We start from the raw sequence: 20,682 nt of genomic DNA on the forward strand, positions 1-20,682 counted from the left end.
CCGTCGATTCACCCCCCCCAACCCCCAACCCCCAACACGGGCACATTCTGTGGCGCCCGGAGTGACTGCTTGCAGGGAAAGAAGAGACAGGAAATCCTGTTGTGCATTGTTTTGCCAGCACTAAACAATGCAGCTGGCATCCTGTGTGTGCGCCCACATTTGGTCAATGGAGTTAGCAAGCTGATGTTGAACGGTATTGAGTTCCTATTTGTCTTTCAACTGGAGCTGCAGATAAGGAGTCTGAAGTGAAGGTCAGAAGCCTCTGCGGTCATGGCCAGGGTGAATTGGCCAGAAATAAGATGAGAGGACCACACAATAAGAGCATGGGGGTAACGGTTAGTTTGCAAGCACTTCCTTCATTATTGTGATGAGTCACAGCTGACAGGAAGAGTTGTCCTTGCCTTCCAACATAAACAAGCTTGAACAACAAAACCTTCTCAAAAAGTAGCATCTTTCAGATTTTCCATTTTAAAGCAGCGTTGCTACTGTCACAAATATGCAGCCGATGTCTCTGGTCGTTCTGTTGCCATTCACATAGTTTTTTTTTTTCAGTGTCTTGTGCAACGAGCTCAAGGCTTTTGGCAAATTGGCAAATGCATGCCCCCACCACCCCCCAGGAAACAAATTAGATCAGGGTCAGGTAAACCATAAACAGTATAATTGTAAGAGGTTTCCTCAGAATTGAAAATTAACTATTTGCCATGTCTGCCAATGGCTGGTGATTTGAGAAAATGTACTGGCCATATATTTATAAACCATTACAAATTTGGGAAGATAGTTAGATACATTTTATAAGGAACGTGAACACTGATTTTTTTGGATTGCATTTAGCACTTGGTGAATGTTAATTTTAGGCCCAGTCCCACCTTTTCTCCTGCTAATGATGCCTATGCATCTGACACTAACAATATAAAGCTGGTTGAAAATTGGCGAACTTGTCCTTTAAGACAATTTGTTAAAAGCAATCTACGCCAACCAGTAGCTTTCGAAAATATGCAGTTTTGAACATCCTCCTATTCTCAGCAGCTGCATGCTAAAATGGACAGTTCTATTTGACTGCTGTTACACAGCTTCAAGGAGTCAAGACAGGTAGCAGTTTGTGTTAACAATGAGCATTTTTAAAGATCGAATAATCACTGGAAACGTTTAGAAGGCACTCGAGGAGATACTCAGAGTTTGTTTGTGGCACTCAGAAGCAAGTATACCACATATCGATGAGCAGAATTGTATTCCACTATGGTTACAGCTATGGCAATTTTATAGATATAGCAAAAAAATAAATAAAACAATGCCCAAAAAAAACCCTGCCAAGTGGACTAGAACTAATGCCAACAGTCAAAACTCAAAAGTCCAGCAACACATAGCTAGACTATTATTTGGCAAGGTCAAAGTCCATCCCGTAGATTGTTTTATATAGCAATGGCATCAAACCAGATACCACGTTCCATCAACTTGATCACCGTAAGCTGGTATGACCTGGTTTTTCCAAGTAAGTTGCCCTCCAAAAACTAATTATCCCCAGAACCAGCTACATATCAGGAGTCAATATAGTGTGATTTCATGGGCAGCTGTGGTGGTATTTTTAAGGCATCCACTCACCAATCTTTTTACTCCTGGAGTGTTATACAGCAGTGTGGTCTTATTAACATGTAGAGATGAAACTTTAAGCGACGGCCATCGTGCCAATCCCAATCGTCAATTTCACAGTCTGCTGTGTTTTTTTTTTCTTGCTTGCCCTCTCTCTCACACGTTCTCTCACCTTCCCACACAAACACACTCTTGATCCAACACTCACATACCCTCAGTCTTTCTCACTCATTCATTTCAATTCACCATGACTGCCATGTGAATATTAAGTGGGTTCCCCCCAGTTCTTCTTGTTTCTCCAGCGAAGCTTGAATGATACCAGTTACGGAGCAGCAAAAAAAAAAAAAAAAAAAAAAAAAAAAGAGATTGACAGATACCTGCAGAATATGTATGAAAATTATTTTAGAAGGTCAAACGTGTAAAAATGTAATAAACTCTTCTTCGTCAGCTCATCCACCACAGTTTGCCTGCAGGAGAACAGTGTTCATTTGGTGAAAGAATGATAAGGAGCGTAATCTGATGTTGGCATTTTAAAATCCTTTCAAACTGAGGCAAAGAGCTTGGATTAAAATGTATCTTCTCTGTAGAGGAACAATTGTGGAAGATTATCCTGGAAGAATTAGTCCCAATTCAGCAAGTACAGTGAACGGTAGGAGAAGGAAACAATTACAACATTCTAGTGCTAGGCGGTATGACCAAAAATGTACAGTATATCACAGTATTTTTCAAAATTATACCGGTTTCACGGTACATGACGGTATTTTTTTTTCCATGCATGACCGTGTGTTAACCATATTTTCTACTGATTGAGAGAGGAAATACTGCAGTATATTGACTTAGAATGTCCTATTTTACTGTCATGGTGAGTGAATATTGGCAAAAAAATTCTACACTAAATAGTGACTAAACACGACCCCTTTTAATAAATGTTAACCAGGAGTCACTGTCATTTATAATCGCGGCATCATCTGATAAAATCAACATGCATCTAAAGAGCGGCTATGCAGTTGTTTTGGCTGTATTACTTTTTTGTCTCATGCAGCGCACTGCCTGCATCTGAGTAACAAACTAAAAAAAATCAACAAACAAAAAAGTGCATGTGATATTAAAGGGGTCCTATTATGCTTTTTCACTTTTTTAAATTTTAGTCAGTGTGTAGTGTGTATGTTTGGGCATAAAAAAGATCTAGAAAGTTACAAATCTCAAAGTCCACTCCAAAGGGAGATATTTAGTTTTTTAAAAATCCATTTTCAAGAACTACAGCAAACGGCTCGTTTGGATTACAACGTTTGGTTTCCGGGCTTTGTGATATCACAAAGCGGCCCATTAGAATATCATTACAAAGAATTCCTGCCTACAGAAATTCGAATGGTTGTGGGTTGGGGAGGGGCGAGGTTGTGGTTAGAACGCTTGGTTGAGTGAGCGCATCAGACGAGACGACGAAGGACTGGAATTGAGAACCGCTGGTCTAGAACAATTCTTACAAATAACATCATCACGTAGCTGGGCGCCGCGGACAGACGCCGAACGGCGCCGCCGGTGTGCCTACACTCATAGAAAATAATGTGTTCGAATTTTAAAGCCGTGGCGCGACGCTGCGCTTCTCGTCCGGTGTGCGACCGCCTGAAACGCTGTTTTTTTTTCACCTCCGTGCCCAAACGTCTTTGTTTGGGCTTCCGAAAGCAGATGATGTCAGGAAACAGTGGTTGCAATTTACTTTTTAACTCGGTTCCTGAGCATTATAACCCCAATTTGCTATTGTGTGCTGCGCATTTTACTGAGGACAGCTTCCACAACACGAGTGAGAAGTGCCGGATTCGCCAAAAGCTTTTGTTGAAAGACGGAGCAAGGGGGCGTGGCAGCACTGAAACTTTGAAAAAATCAAGACTTTGTAAAAGAGCATAATAGGACCCCTTTAACAGACGTACTACACTCATATTTATAATTCCAAACAATCAGTAAGCGACAAGTGCTAGGAAACGCTGTTTTGTACTCATTTATTGACGAGTCGGCTGCGGTGCGGCCAACTGAATGCGCTGCTTCTCTGCCGCTCACTGCACAGAACAGACGCCGAGAGAGGTGGCACTTCTCCGGGAAAGTCAGACCTCGCGTTCGCGGGACAGCACTGGCGAAATTTTCCAACTGAACCATAGCTAAGGTTTATACAAAAAAGTCGCTAGGTTTGTCAGTATGAATATTCTATGGGGAAAAGCCGCTAAACGGGTCTGAAGGTTATCACGTTCTGGGCAAGTCGTGGCCTAATGGACTCATAATCCAAAAGTTGTGGGTTCGAGTCTCGTACCGGCAGGGATTGTAGGTGGGGGGAGTGAATGTATAGCGCTCTCTCCCACCTTCAATACTACGACTGAGGTGCCCTTGAGCAAGGCACCGAACCCCCAACTGCTCCCCGGGCACCGCAGCATAAATGGCTGCCCACTGCTCCGGGTGTGTGTTCACGGTGTGTGTGTGTGTTCACTGCTGTGTGTGTGCACTTTGGATGGGTAAATGCAGAGCACTAATTCCGAGTATGGGTCACCATACTTGGCCACATGTCACGTCACTTTGTCACTTTAGGTTGCTAAATCTAGTGCTAAAGTCGCACTCGTGTGTGTGAGAGACGCGAGAGCTGTTGGCAGGTGGCGGTGGATATTTGTGGTGGTCAATGTGGATATTGTGGATGAGTTCTTCTGTGTCATCACGTTCTATTAGTTCTACAGCTTCAGTTTTGGATCTTTCACGCTTAGTAACACATACAGCTGTCCCCTCACCACAGTGAAACAGTGTCGCGTTCCGAATGTTGTTTAAGTGACGTATTGCGGTATCTTAAAAATTCATATCATAACAAAACTAAACACCGGTATTCGGTATGAACCGGTATACCACCCAGCACTACAACATTCCCTTTTAAAGTTAGAGTAAAAAAGACAACTAGTTACTGTTAAGCACTTGTCATTTCTCATTCGGTTTTTGGGAATGCTCCCTGTGGCAGGGTATGAATGCAAACACTGTATTTCCTCAAGTGAATTCAAGGAAACGGTTTTCGACAACAAAGCTTTTCAACCCATGCAGGAACTGAAAACATAATTGGCTGGAAACCACTTCACTGACAAAAGCGAAAAGTCCTACCATCACCCTTATTTCCTGTAGAACAACAGGAAACACATTCAATGAAGAATACAGTTGAGTCAACCACTGCATGCAATTCGCTTGATGTAATTTACCCAAGTACAACAACATCCTTGTTGGTTTTGGAACATCATTGGATTCTATAGTATTCCTCTGGCCAGTTTTTAGGAAGATCAACAAAACTGTAATTTCAAATGTGATCAAATGTGCTAATTATTGGTGTCAAATATTTGCACATTTAAAAAAAAATAAAAAAATAAAAAAAGCTCAACAATTGAGCACAAGAACCAATGAGCTTTGTTTTCCCACATCTAGTAAACATGGTTGAGCTTCCATGTTTACAATATTTTATGTTCTCTATGTGTGCGCATTGATCAATGTTTATATGTTAATAAAAGCCTAAATTAAATCCGTTTAAATAAATCGATTAGCTATACATGACGTGGATTAATTTCACAATCATTTTAAAGCATCAACGTTTTAGGTGAATGGACTTGCAATGTACTGACATAAATTTATTATGTTTCATTAAAAATATCTTAATCTGTGCTCCAAAGATGAATGAAACTCTTAATGGGTTTGGAATGACTTGAGGGTGAGTAAATAATGGAATTGTCATTTTTGGGTGAACTATCACTTTAAGGCAAATTTGACAACCCTAAGAAATACATTTTCCAATACATTAAAGATTATAATTAATTATTATTATTATTATTATTTTTGTACTCTCAAATCCCTCATAGATACCATAACCATGACCAATCTCTGGGGAACATCCATCCTTCTCTACTGAAAGCCAATCATAATTAGCCATCTATTCAGACTAAATGAATGCCTCAGTCGAGCTACTACCTTTGAAATGACTGAGAACGCTAACAGAGAGCACCTCTCAAGATCTGAATTTCATTAAAAACTCTAAAGATTTGTTATAAGGTCTTGTGAAGATACAGCAGGTTAGGTTTAGGATTAGGGTTGTGGATAGGCTTATAACTGTTCGGTAGGAAATTCCAGGACCAACAAAGGATGCTTTGAACATAAATTACATTGTGCACCCTGTCTGATACCGATGAGGATGAACATGAGGATAAGGAACGAGGGAGATGGGCAGCGCAGGGTCACGCTGAGGTCATTACAGGTGAAGAAGGGGGCTTTGGCCAATGGTCATGACAGGATGTGAGAGACCTCTTTGTTCTCAGTGGGTGGGAGACTTGAGAGGCTTCCATATGGAAGTCTAAAGACTCTAAAAAAAATGGAGAGATAGAGAAAGAGACGTAAAGTGGAAAGGGGCTTCAGAGGTGAGGGCAGAGGGGCCTGTGGTGAAGGTTGATTGAGTGACCTGTGAGGTCGGGCTCCGTTCTAGCCCATCTGAGTCTGTCAGGGGCGTAAGGATATGAGCCAGGGGCCTGCAGAGACCAAACGCATACACACACACACACACACACACACACACACACACACACACACACACAAAATGCTGCTTCACAGACCTGAAACCATTCCAGTCAGTCCGTCCCACCAGACCTGATAACAGCACGCTTTTACTGACACATCAAACACCAAGGACAAGCCTGATGGCCACCACAGAGCACCTGCAGTACGAGTATCACATCAGAGCACATAATGATGCCATGCAATAGATTCACTTTCTTAAATATCATATTACATGATTGTATCAAATCAACATGTCACAATTAAGATTCTTGATCTGGCAATATAAAACTTAAGCAGCACTGCCACTAATGTTTTATTTGTCTATTTTCTAAACCTATCCCATTAGATTAGATTCAAGCTGGAGAACATCAAGACTTTTAATAGCGTATTTAAATTTCAGTAGCAAAAATAGCATTCAAGGTGGAACTAAGTTTTATTAATTGTTATGAAACATTTCAAAAGGTCTACTTCAAATCAGTTTAAAACTATTTAGTAGCACTTTTAGTAAAAGTGATGTAGGCATAAAATTCTGTTTATTGCTACACTACCGGTTAAAAGTTTGGAATAAATTTCAATTTGTTTATGTTTTTGAAAGAAGTTTCTTATGCTTACTAAGACTGCATTTTATTTGTAAGTGTAATATTGTAAAATATTACAATTTCAAAGAACAGTTTTCTATTTTAATATTCCTGTGTTGCCAATAAATAAATGCAGGTGAATATAAGAGACTGATAAGAGAAAGTTCAACATCTCAACTGCTCCCACTTCATCAGAAAGACAGTTCCCATTTAACTGCTGCCTCCCTGTGTACACACTGACATGCAGCAAGTCTGTAATTCAATTCCGGTTTACTAAACGAGGCTTTCACCTCTCATAACCCTCCTGAGATGATCGTGAAAGTCAAGGGAAACTGACATATGTACCACTGCAAAAAGCGACAAGAAAGGACAGAAATACTTAGAAGGTTCATTTAGGTCCTACTTAAAACATTGAATATTAAACAAAAATGGCACGTGGCTGACCGCTATGGAGTTTTCAATGCCGAATGCTGATTTATCCAGAGAGTTGAGAAGCAAATTACCAATATAATGCTGATGTATAAATAACAGAATTTAATACAAGCTATTTATTATATTTTTTAATAAATCAATTAAAAGTAAAAATAAGTGTAGATAACTTTAAAATGACCAAATACCAACCAATATATCTGTCAATCAAACAACAACTTTAAAAGCACAAACATAAAACCTGAAAGGCCGTTGGTTTGAGTGACGTTATACTTCCTGCCTTGCGGTTCTGGCTCAGAAAACAGGCTAAGACAAAAGACACTGTTATCAGTAAAGGACATCTCTGGCCAAAATAATGAAGAGGGTCTCCTGGCCACAAAGACTTGACATCAGGATTATGATGTCTTATCTCCATATCTGGCCAGAAGGAGTTATATTGATTTGCTGTCAGAGTTAATCATGCTCAGGACAGACGAGATGCCATGACAGAAGCAGGTTAAAACGTCACGCTGATCTAAGATCAGATTTTTGGCTCTCTCTTACAGTGGAGCTGGCTAAGATTTGTTTGTCTCAACGGGTCCACAATCAGCATGAAAACACAAGCTCTTCATGTACACCACGACGAGCTGCAACATTTGCTGAAGGGAGAAACAGATTGAGGTTGAGGAGAGGACAAACCTACTACAAACACGTAAACAATTCAAGTGGTAGAAAACGCTCTAAACTTCACAGATGGTGAAGTGCTGGCTGTGTCTCAGCAAACATCCACTATGACCAGTTCCTCTTGGATTTAAACCAAGCAATAAAACACCTCAAGCTATATACCATCATCAAAAGCAAAATATTTCATAAACAGCATTTTGGGTGAAATTGTAAAGTGCAAGACAACTGTAGACACATTTCAAGTCCATGATAATGGTAAGTTCTACAACAGATGCAGTACATATAGGTGTGATAATAGTTACGGAATAGGTTACCTTATTTATTTATAACCGAAAAGTATCTTTGTTTTAGTTTTGCTTTAAATATTTTTTTTTAGGCTTGGCATTTATAATAAATGTTATTTATAACGCATGTCGTTATAATTTATTTTTGTTTTACACTTTAGATTTTGCATTCCTGTACCAAGTTAAATTTAGAGGATTTGTTGTAAAATTAAGGGAACTAAAATACATGTTTATAGTGTTCATAATGGATGCAAACATTTTGTTTTATTTACTGGTATTTGACATTATTTCTGAATGTGATTTATACACTGATGTGATTTAGTAATGTTTTTTTTTTTTCAAAACAATGCAATTTTGTCCTGGTGACTTACAATCAGATGTAACTTATATTCCGGAAAATTCTGTGTGTGTACGCATTTTTTTGACAAATGAGGACATAAATTTGTATAATGACAAAGGTATGACATAGGTATTACAAGGAGAAGGTGAATTTTCAGGACACTACCCATGTCCACAGACGAGATGCCATGACAGAAGCAGGTTAAAACGTCACGCTGATCTAAGATCAGATTTTTGGCTCTCTCTTACAGTGGAGCTGGCTAAGATTTGTTTGTCTCAACGGGTCCACAATCAGCATGAAAACACAAGCTCTTCATGTACACCACGACGAGCTGCAACGCTTGCTGAAGGGAGAAACAGATTGAGGTTGAGGAGAGGACAAACCTACTGCAAACACGTAAACAATTCAAGTGGTAGAAAACGCTCTAAACTTCACAGATGGTGAAGTGCTGGCTGTGTCTCAGCAAACATCCACTATGACCAGTTCCTCTTGGATTTAAACCAAGCAATAAAACACCTCAAGCTATATACCATCATCAAAAGCAAAATATTTCATAAACAGCATTTTGGGTGAAATTGTAAAGTGCAAGACAACTGTAGACACATTTCAAGTCCATGATAATGGTAAGTTCTACGACAGATGCAGTACATATAGGTGTGATAATAGTTACGGAATAGGTTACCTTATTTATTTATAACCGAAAAGTATCTTTGTTTTAGTTTTGCTTTAAATATTTTTTTTTAGGCTTGGCATTTATAATAAATGTTATTTATAACGCATGTCGTTATAATTTATTTTTGTTTTACACTTTAGATTTTGCATTCCTGTACCAAGTTAAATTTAGAGGATTTGTTGTAAAATTAAGGGAACTAAAATACATGTTTATAGTGTTCATAATGGATGCAAACATTTTGTTTTATTTACTGGTATTTGACATTATTTCTGAATGTGATTTATACACTGATGTGATTTAGTAATGTTTTTTTTTTTTCAAAACAATGCAATTTTGTCCTGGTGACTTACAATCAGATGTAACTTATATTCCGGAAAATTCTGTGTGTGTACGCATTTTTTTGACAAATGAGGACATAAATTTGTATAATGACAAAGGTATGACATAGGTATTACAAGGAGAAGGTGAATTTTCAGGACACTACCCATGTCCCCACTTTTCAAAACGCTTATAAATCACACAGAATGGAGTGTATTGAAAATCTGAAATAGCACAAAGTTTCCTGTAAGGGGTAGGTTTAGGGGTAGGGTTGGTGTAGGGCAATAGACTATACGGTCTGTACAGTATAAAAACCCATTACGCCTATGGGATGTCCCCACTTTTCACAAATGTAAACCTGTGTGTGTGTGTGTGTGTGTGTGTGTGTGTATGTATGCATGTATATATATATATAAAAAAGTTACATGTATATATAAGTTATACATATACATATACATACACACAGAATTTTCTGGAATATAAGTTACATCTGATTGTAAGTCACCAGGACAAAATTTCATTGTTTTGAAGGAAAAAAAAATAAAAATACATAAGTCACATCAGTGTATAAATCACATTCAGAAATAATATATAAATATCACCCCTAATTTGTACCAAAATGCAATTATAAACCATGGAAAATTTGGAGACCATAAATCATGTATAATAATTTTATAAAATTGTATTAATTCCGTTTTACAGTATTAACAATAACTGTAGTCTCTGTAGTTTTTATATATATAATATATTAATATATAAACATATTATAATATATCCCAACATCCCTTTATAGCTCAGACGGGACTTGGGAACTGATGAAAATGTTCTCTAAGGGGACCTTTAACTCTGTTGACTCACTGTGACTCCTGCAGTGTCATAACGAATAAATAATCCCTTTGTAGTCATAATTTGCATTCTACCCTGTGAGACGACTACCGCTGGATATTAATAAAAACTGCAATCGCCCCAAGCGCACCTGCCAATAGAGCACAGAGACGATTCAAAATCTTTCTAATAAATTGTATAATTCATCAGTTTCAGATATGACAGTGTAAGGTCTGCTGGGACAATTTGATTTATGAAGCACAAAACCCCTAGTAAAGAAACTGAAGAGAAAAAGGTGGTGGTCATATCTGAAAAGCTCTGCTAGCAGTTTGAACACATTTGACATAACATGCTAAATAAATTTCAGATTTCACAGCTAGGGTGGAAGGAAAGATATATGACCAAAAAAAAAAAAAAAAAAAAAACACTAAAAATTTTTTGTTTTGTTAAAGTACTGGATTAAAATGCATTTGTAATATTGATGGTCACTAGTTATCATCCACTCTCAATGTATAGCAATAGTGGTTCAACATTTGTTCGTCATTTAACATTCTTTGAATAAAGCTCGATTATTAGTAATTTCTGATTGTTTGGGAGTGATTTCATTTCAATACGCCGTGTCTGTAAATACTGCTTGACTGAAGATTGTTTACAGTTGCTATGCAGTGTCGCAACTTGACACACTAATGTAGTATTCTATATTGTATACTCTATGTTCAGCCAGACACATTTATACTGTAAACATATGACTGTTTTGAGGATTTTTTCATTCAAGTGTTAATGCGAAGCTAAAAGTGAAGCCAGTTCTATACTGATGCCAGATTATCATGAATCTGTTATGAATAATCATATTTTTTTTGTTTTGCATCATTAAAAAAAAATTACATTATAAATTCACTACATAAAACATTTCACTGTTGGATTACCATCAAAATTAACCATATTGTGATACCATTCATCTTCAGGCTGCCACATAAGATTTTTGTCAAAGATTAGTTGCATAATGGGACATATAGCTGATTACTTTAAATATTTACACTTAAAATCATGACAGCTTCTTCTGGACAATTGCTAGGTTTTAAAGTATTTCCTGTTAAGATGATGTACACATGCAACACCACAATACCCCTAGACGAATATATTTACACTGAAGCACAATCCATTTTTTTCTTGTTTAACCGTTTCTTCTCAGAGTTCCTCTGAAGAGGACTCAATACAAAGCAGAAAGCATAGTAAACACAAAATCCCCTTGATAAAACAGTGAGATATCCAACACGATCATTGCTGGGAAAAAAAAAACACACATTTTATCTCATCCCAACTGACTCCAACAACACATACGGTTTACAAATCTCCTGAATATCCAAACAGACCAAAGCAAAAACCCATATACCTTCCACATGAGGTTTACAAAGGGAAAACAGATAAGCTCCCTCTGTGTGTGAGGAATATCTTTCCAAGGTCACATATGAACCGTCAGCCTACTCCACAGGCACTCGTTTTCACTAAACAGCGTTAACATTCCCAAGACATACTCCTTCCCTTTGTATTTTGCAGGAGGGGGAAACATCCAAAAAGATGTTGCAAGGGAATGGCGCAGAGGAAAAGGCCATTACCAATTCAATGGGAGTCGTCGCATAGCGGGAAGACCCAGCAATCATTGATTTTCAGAGAGGCCGATTTAGAAGCAGGGGTCATGTAAACGGTCTGACAAAAGCCAAAGCAGTCGAGATGATACCAAACACTGAGTGAGACACGTTTCTATTAACATTTTTTTTTGTAATGCAACGGCATATACACATAAAAATCAGGAGAAAATTGAGATTTTTTTCCCCCTGAAACTTTGTCACGTCCACTACATCTCACATTATGTGTTCTGTAATGGACATAATGGTGTAAATTAAATTTTTTGCATTTTTTTGGAATATAGTCGTCACTATTTTGAAAAGGGTAATTAGTATTTTTTGGTATCCTAAACAAACATACACAATAATTAAATATTTTCACAATTTCTTGCATATTTTGCACAAAATGACAGCTTTATTGGACATGCTGCACAATACATTTTATTTATTTAGGTGATATATTAGGTGGAAAATTGTTGGTTGTGATGGAAATGACTCCTGAAAAGTACTTTCGCAGTATTTATGAATACAATATTTAAAATATAGAAATTTTATGGGTCTGGGAAGAAGGTAAAAATCAAATCTATGCAAAAAAGACATTTGAAAAGCTGTGGTGTAATGCAACGAAGTAATAATAATTTGTTACAGTACTTAAGTATCTTTTGGGAGTATCTGTACTTTACTTGAGTTTTAGGTTTCAGGCAACTTTTACTTTTACTCCACTACATTTCCTAATTAAAATGTATACTTTTACTCCGAAACATTTCCCCGAAGCATATTCGTTACTTACTACAAAATAGTCAGAAGAACACAGACTGCAGGAAAGCAGGTTTGACGAATCAGTGGTCTGGCGTTTGCAAGTTAGACTCCTAAAAACTTGAAGTCTTTACTCATTCGAAATGTTCAAGAATAGATTATCTTTGGTGCGGTAATGTGAGTTCATGATCTGATTCGTAAACAGATGATTCTTTTGATTCAATCTTTTAAATGAATCATTTATTTTGTTTAACGAAACCAGTGTGAATGGTTCACATTAAACTGGATAGATCTGGGGTGTGTTTCCCAAAAGCATCGTTAGTGAACCATGTTTGTTAAATTACATTGAACTATAACGACATTAAGTTGCTGAAACGAGCCCTGTCAATTTTGACTCTGCGATTCTTTTGTGCTGATCGCTTCTCCATAGAGAGGATTATCAGGTAAGTTATCAAAGTTTAAAGTTTGGTCCATTCATTAAACAAATCTATTGTATAACTTGGAGAACTGTGCCAGTTGTTTTGGCTACTTTTATGATATGTTTGGTGTGTTTGGATCCGTTTTGAAGCTGGGAATGCAGCATGAAACCGCATAGAATCCCATTCATTGTATTCAAATTGAATTTATATTGATTGGTAGATTTAAATGACACAACATTGTTTTTGTTGTTCATAGAAATGCTGTGGAAAACTGATGTTGTTAAAAATAAAATGCAAGGAAAACGCAAATCTTATGACTGGTAGATGTCACTTTTATTTGGAGTTGGAAAACATACAAACAAGACTTTAATATGTTCCTTTTGTGTATAGCTTAAGTATTTCAAAGTATTCTAAAATTATTTAGATTAAGTTACTAAACCAGAGTAATTTAACAAAATACATTACTGATTACTTTTTAAAGCATGTATTTTGTAATCTGTAGTGAAATACATTTTAAAAGTAACCTACCCAGCCCTGTTTATTAGTCTATTAAAAATTCAAAATTCAAGGCATTCTAAATCAAAAATGCTTCTGTATGCTATTTATATTTATATAATTTAATATAGTTAACAACCTATATCACACAAAGAGTACCGTTTTCTGCAGATATCAGCATAACAAATTTAATAATAATTTTATACAAGTTCAGTAAAGTTTCCACTGTTATGCCGATGATACTCAACTATATATCTCAACAAGACCAGATGAAACTTCTAAATTATCTAAGCTAACGGAGTGTGTTAAAAATGTAAAAGAATGGATGACCAATAATTTTCTCCTATTAAATTCGGATAAGACAGAGATATTACTTAGTGGACCAAAAGACAGTACACCGAATCTCGTGGATTACAATTTGCAACTAGACGGATGCACGGTTACCTCCTCTACAGTCAAAAATCTGGGTGTTATATTAGATAGCAACTTGTCTTTTGAAAATCATATATCCCATGTAACAAAAACGGCATTCTTCCATCTTAAAAACATTGCCAAGTTACGAAACATGATACCTGTGCATTCATGACCTCTAGACTGGACTATTGTAATGCACTGCTAGCTGGTTGTCCTGCATCTTCAATAAACAAGCTACAGGCAGTCCAAAATGCAGCGGCTAGAGTCCTTACCAGGTCAAGAAAATATGATCATATTACCCCAATTTTACAGTCTCTGCACTGGCTATTGCAAGTGACTTATTTTAGACATAATATTGCTTGTTTTTGCTCAATTTTGCCAACGAAAATAGTTCCAAACAAAGATCACAGCACTGTGTTGCGTCTCTGAGCAATGGTGTTTACTTATTGAATGAATCAGCCTTTTGAACGAATCGGCTAAATAAATGATTCAGTGATTCACTCATTAACACGGTCAAATGCTTCCTGAATTAATCAGCCGTTTGAATGAATCAGTTGAATCTCAATGACTCAACTCATTAACAGTCACTTGCTGACACCTACTGGTGGTATTAATTTCACATTTCGACCATGTTTTTAAATCATTTCAAATATCAGTATTCAACGTTTTATGTTAAAAACAAAACATTTATCCATCCATCTGTAACTGCAGGTTAAATGCATCCATGTCCCCTCTGGGATACATAAACTGTGTAAATACATCTAAATGCTATTTCAGATGCAGATTCCAGAAACTTTTTCTTATGTTGGAATGAAAGACACTTTAAGTACCGGATGAAGTTTTTCCTTACCCAAAAATACAAAATGGAAGAAAGAGTTAAAACTGAACACAATCTTGCTACTCAAGCTGTGTATGAACATTTGTTTATATATATATATATATATATACAGGTACTTTATACACCACTGTTGAAAAGTAGCATGACGGCATGGTGAAAAGTTTCCAATCACAGTCTCTTGACATTACACATACTACACTTAGCACAGCAACAGTTGTCTGACTGTTTCAAGACATGATGAAAATACTAAACAGTTAAATTGATAGCTCACCCTCATGCCGTTCCAAACCCGTAAGACCTTCGTTCATCTTCGGAATACAAATTAAGATATTTCTTGTTAAAACTGAGAGCTTTCGGACCCTGCATAGACAACACGTTCTCACTCCCAACTCGTCACATATTGACTCTTGGTCAGGACCCTTTGGCGTCACTTTTTAATGCACAGAGTACCCCTTTAGAGCAATTTTTCGATGTGCAGGGTCCTCCATTGCTTTAAATAAGAACCCTTTGGCATCAATATGCAGACACGAAAGGCATGTTGGGAATTTTATCGTCATGATTAAACGATATATTGGGTCATAATTTTGCCAACAATTTGTAAATTTTATTTACATTACACAATTTACACATTTATGAGCATGTAAACCAACCCCTACCCCTAAACCTAACCATTTGTCAATATAAAATTTTAAAATAAAATAAATAATATAAAATATTTAACAGACTTTAGCTACGGTCACAATTTATTCAAAAAGTATTAATATTCCAAGTCTTCCGAGGCAAAACGATTGATTTGGGAGAGATTGATTTGTCCATCCGCCAAAAATCTCAGATCGTGCTGTGTGTGTGTGTGTGTGTGTGTGTGTGTGTGCAGTCTGTGCACAAATTCAAAAATTTGCCACCAGAAGAAGCATTACGTCAGCTTTGGTTGAGAAATGCCATTGGCTCTTGTGTGTCTCGTGACGATTGCGTCATGCTAATGTTCGGGAGTATCTTTTTGAATGAGGTGTGAGCGGTGCACTTTAAGGGAGTGGAATCTTTTTCAGCGAACACCTTATGATTTACTCTGTTCTTCGCATAAAGATATCGTATGGCTTCAGAAGACTTGGAATGCAACACGACTTGTTTGTAATACTTTTATACTACTTTTTTTATGGTCAGTTTTTGCAATAAATACCTGTGACTGTGCTTTTATTTGCCCGTTACATGTTTTATATTGTTCAGAAGTGGATAGGTTTAGGGCAGAGGTGGGTTAGGTGCTCCAAAATATCTATGAAAGTATAAGCTTATATAAAATGATTTCCATTTTTAAAAATGCATGCAAACCATTAAATGTGTCTTGATCTGACGCATAAGGCAAACAACTGAAAGCAATAAAGTATCCTGCATGTCGAAAAGTGATGCTAAAGGGGAACACCGAGCATCAAAAAGCGATGCCTAGGGGTCATGACCAAGCGTCAATATGACGAGTTGGGAGTGAGAATGTTTTGGCATAGACGGCAATGCAACTGTTCCCAGGACCAGAAACTTAGTAAGATCGTTAAAATTGTTGGGTGAACTATCCCTTTAAGTAAAAAAAAACAAAAAGAAAACAGACCTGTTTAGTAACTTTTTTTATCCATTAGACGAAGTCTTTTTTCACAGATTCAATAAATCACATTCAAGAATCATATTAAAGTCTCTGTAAAGTCAATTCTGAGAATTGTTTCTAAACGCATTATAAAAGTATTGCTGAAACACATTACAAAGACTGTGAATTCTGTAGTACTGAATAGTGGCGTTAGACCATTAAACAGTTTTTCACCAATTCTGTGTTTAGGATTTTTTTGTGCGGGGCTAAAACGGTGGTTCGATGACGCACTGGAGTCACTGATCATGGCCCCTCCCCTAAAACTATAATAGCTGTCGATGACGCACTGGAGCAAATATGTATGGTTTTGTAAAGTTCAGGCTGTAGCGGTATTTGACAGTTAAGAGGCGGCAGCTTTCCCACGAGTGGGTGTGGTTTCATCGCAGACAGCGGACACACCCCCAGAGTTTGAGGGCAGAGGATACCGCTCATTTTTTCGAGATTTTAATAACTTAATGTGCTTAGCGGATTTTTTTAGTGGTTAATAATAATTTTTTTTCTGGTGTGACCAACGCAGAACACATACTTAAAGGGGTCATATGATGTTGCGAAAAGGAACATTATTTTGTGTATTTGGTGTAATGAAATGTGTTTATTCGGTTTAAGGTTAAAAAAACATTTTCCACATACTGTACATTATTGTTTCTCCTCTATGCCCCGCTTTTCTTACAAAGCTCATCGGTCTGAAAAGCGAGGTGTGCTCTGATTGGCCAGCTATCCAGTGCATTGTGATTGGCTGAATACCCTTAAGCGTGTGACGGAAATGTTATGCCCCTACCATACTGTGATGCCCTGTCCAGCCGGAGCGACAAGACAAAAACATTAAAACCCATTATAAATGAGGCATTTGTTGCATCCAGTGGGGACATAATTACGGATTATAATGACTTATACTGTCTTTTTACACATTGCATCGCGCAGCGTAAACATAAAACCATGTCTGCATTTGTGATCGGAGAAATGACAAACTACAAGCGCTACTCTACACTGCTCAAAACTCGCGTTTGAATCGTCAGTGGCAAATTCTTTAAATATAAAAAAACGTACTTACAGTCTGTGAGTCAGAGCAGGCGGCATTGTAGTCTACTCTACCAGGATCAGGAAACAGTTCTTCATAAAATGCGCTGCACACATCTGAATATTTGGGTTGAACTGTTCTGGAACAATGTTGTAAATACAACTTAACCACTGATTTCTACTCGTGTCCCCTTTTGGAAGGCCAAAGAAAGTAGTTTCGCTTTCACAACGAAACACTGTGTCACACACGGCGGGCTTGAGTGAGCAGAGGCCGGCGGCTAGAGTGAGCAGCGGCTGGCAGATTTGAAAAAGGAGCGGCCGGGCGGGCTTACGGCAACCACGTGACGACCCCGGGCTGGACTCCGCTTCGTCCACAGTGAAAACCGATCCGGCGATCTACAGCGCGAAGTTGATGTATGATATGGATCAGCTCTAGGCATGACGAAGCGGATATCGTCCTCTTCTAAAAAGGCCAAACAAAACACACAGCGCCTTCACAACATGGCGGCAGCAACAATACTACAGCGAGAATAAAAGTTAAGCTTTCTTTCTTTGTGTGAACATCTGGGCGACGTTATGCAAATCTTCCCACATTGCGACATAGACATGTGGGGGCGTGTTAGAACGAGCTGTTTTAGGTAGGCGTGGTTAACTCTTAACTTTTATAAAGAATATCTCTTTGGATTTGAGAGACTTTAGTCTTTGCAACTTTACAGGTCTTTTTTATGCACCAAGAGCTTGTAACACTTCAAAGAGAAAGGAAAAATTTAAATAGCATCATATGACCCCTTTAATATTGGCTTTACAGTGATTTTAAATCCAGATTTAAAGCTCACAATTTCTATTGCACTGTGCTATAAATGGAAGTAGAGTCCTTTTGTGTTCTGTCTACACCGGAGGGAAAAAAAGTTATGAGTCACTCACTGAAGACATAGAAGAACCAATAATGGGACCAAATGTAATTAGAAGCATTTGTTACGGTATTACTGATTTATTTTTGTAATTATTATTTTTACTTAAAATTTGGTTCAGGTTTTCCAACCCTAAGCAGCATACCTAATACAGGAAACTAGTAATATGGTTTTAACTGGTTATCTAAGCTGGTCAAAGGCCGTTTATTTCAGCAGGGGAGAGGGGGAGAGACCCAGGAGGCCCCAATGAAAGCAGATCAGATACGGCCGCTAAGTAAATGTCATTCTGTTTGTTGCAGCATTGACCCTGCTCTCTGTGGTCATTAATTTCAATCAGGCGCCCAACATGGAACCTGGACCTCTCTTTGCCACGGCTCAGGAGAGGCAAATAAGACATGGCAATTTCTCAGGATATCTTCACAGCATCCAGCTCAACACAGACAAAAATAATGTTTAAAAAAATAATGGAATAGGTGTATGGCTGTATTAAAGTCGGCATGGCTCTTCGTAAACAATACAATGTCTTACAAACTATTAGGTGAACAAATATGGGTTTTTTCAGTGAGCAATGCTGATATAATATGTGGTATTATGCAATTTAATGATGCAACTGAGAAATTAAAAAAAAAATATTTGTATCAATTTACTTCCCAATACTGTATATACACTTAAAAAAAAAAGAAAAAAATCAAGAAAATCGGGCCTCATTGAAATGACTGTCAGTAGACTTTACATCATGTTTAAAGGTTTAGTTCATGCAATAAATGAAAATTCTGTCATCATTTTTCTCATCTTCATGTGTGTCATACCCACAGGACCTTAGTCCATCTTCAAAACACAAATGAAGATATTTTTAATATTTTAATCTCATTTTTGTCTATCAACTGAAAGTACACTGAACCAAAAATAAAATAAAATATAAAAAGTTAATAAAAACATTATGCAAGAAATCTATAGAAATCAAACAGTTTAATCCAAGTCCTCGAAAGAGACAATTGAATTATGAACAGATTTAATTTAATACTGATCAATGTACATACACAGAGCACATAAAATATGGCAAACAGAAGCGCAACAGTGTATGCTCGACGCACAAGAACAAACTTTATTGGTTTGCATTGCATGGAGATCATGGGTGGACAAAAACAATGAGAGAATATTAAAAATATCTTCATTTGTGTTCCTTAAAGTGACGTGACACGTGGCCAAGTATGGTGACACATACTCGGAATTAGTGCGCTGCATTTATCCTATCCAAAGTGCACACACACAGTAGTGAACACACACACACACACACCGTGAACACACACCCGGAGCAGTGGGCAGCCATTTATGCTGCGGCGCCCGGGGAGCAGTTGCTTTTGCAGTGCTTCACACATGAAAGTATGTACTAAAAATCCAGAGCTCACGTTCTTCAAAATTTCTTCTTTTGAAATGAACAGAAGAAAGGAAGTCGTGCAGTTTCGGGACAACATGACAGATTTGTTTTTTGTTTTTTTGAGCAAACTAACACTTTAATGTGTATACTGCGAGTCATTGATATTCATTTTAAAATTGTGTTTTGACAATTTAGTTGATAGAATAAATTTGCCCTTCAGATGAATCTCTTATACTAGGATTATGCTTTGTCTATGACTTATATGCAAGCATATGAATATACTTATCTTCCCATATATTTTATTGAAGATACAGTACAGTATGTCATAGCAGTTGATGATTTCACTTAATTAGCCACTCAATTGTTGATTTTAATGCATAACAAAAATGAAATGCACATGGAATTACTTAGAATTATTGAATAATAACCTCATTAATTATTACATTTTAAAAATATAACACTTGCAACAACACGCCACTTGAGGCCTTCTGTGCCATTTCTAGGGGGACAGGGGCACCTTACCCATTTCGCTTCAAAATAAAAACATTATTTTTTACTCCACACATTCAAATTTAAATAAAAAAAAATACAATAATAATATTAATACAATACAATAATAATACAATGTCACAGATCACCATTTTCTAGAGACGCTGGTATTACCCAGTGGGGCATCTGACCCTATTTTGTCAAATATTAGTGCATAATATTCATAATTAATGAGATTAACTACTCCTGCAGTTACTCTGTTAGGACAGTAGTGTGAACTTAAAGGGATAGTTCACCCAAAAACTAAAATTCTGTCATCATTTACTCACCCTCATGTCGTTCCAAACCCGTATGAGTTGCTTTCTTATGTTGAACACAAAAGAAGATATTTTGAATATTTTGCTGGTAATCAAACAGTTGGTGGTTGCCATTGACTTCCATAGTATTTTTTTTTTT

The sequence above is a fragment of the Sinocyclocheilus grahami genome, unplaced genomic scaffold (assembly GCF_001515645.1).
Source record: "Sinocyclocheilus grahami isolate Dianchi unplaced genomic scaffold, SAMN03320097.WGS_v1.1 scaffold212.1, whole genome shotgun sequence".
Lineage (NCBI taxonomy): Eukaryota > Metazoa > Chordata > Actinopteri > Cypriniformes > Cyprinidae > Sinocyclocheilus > Sinocyclocheilus grahami.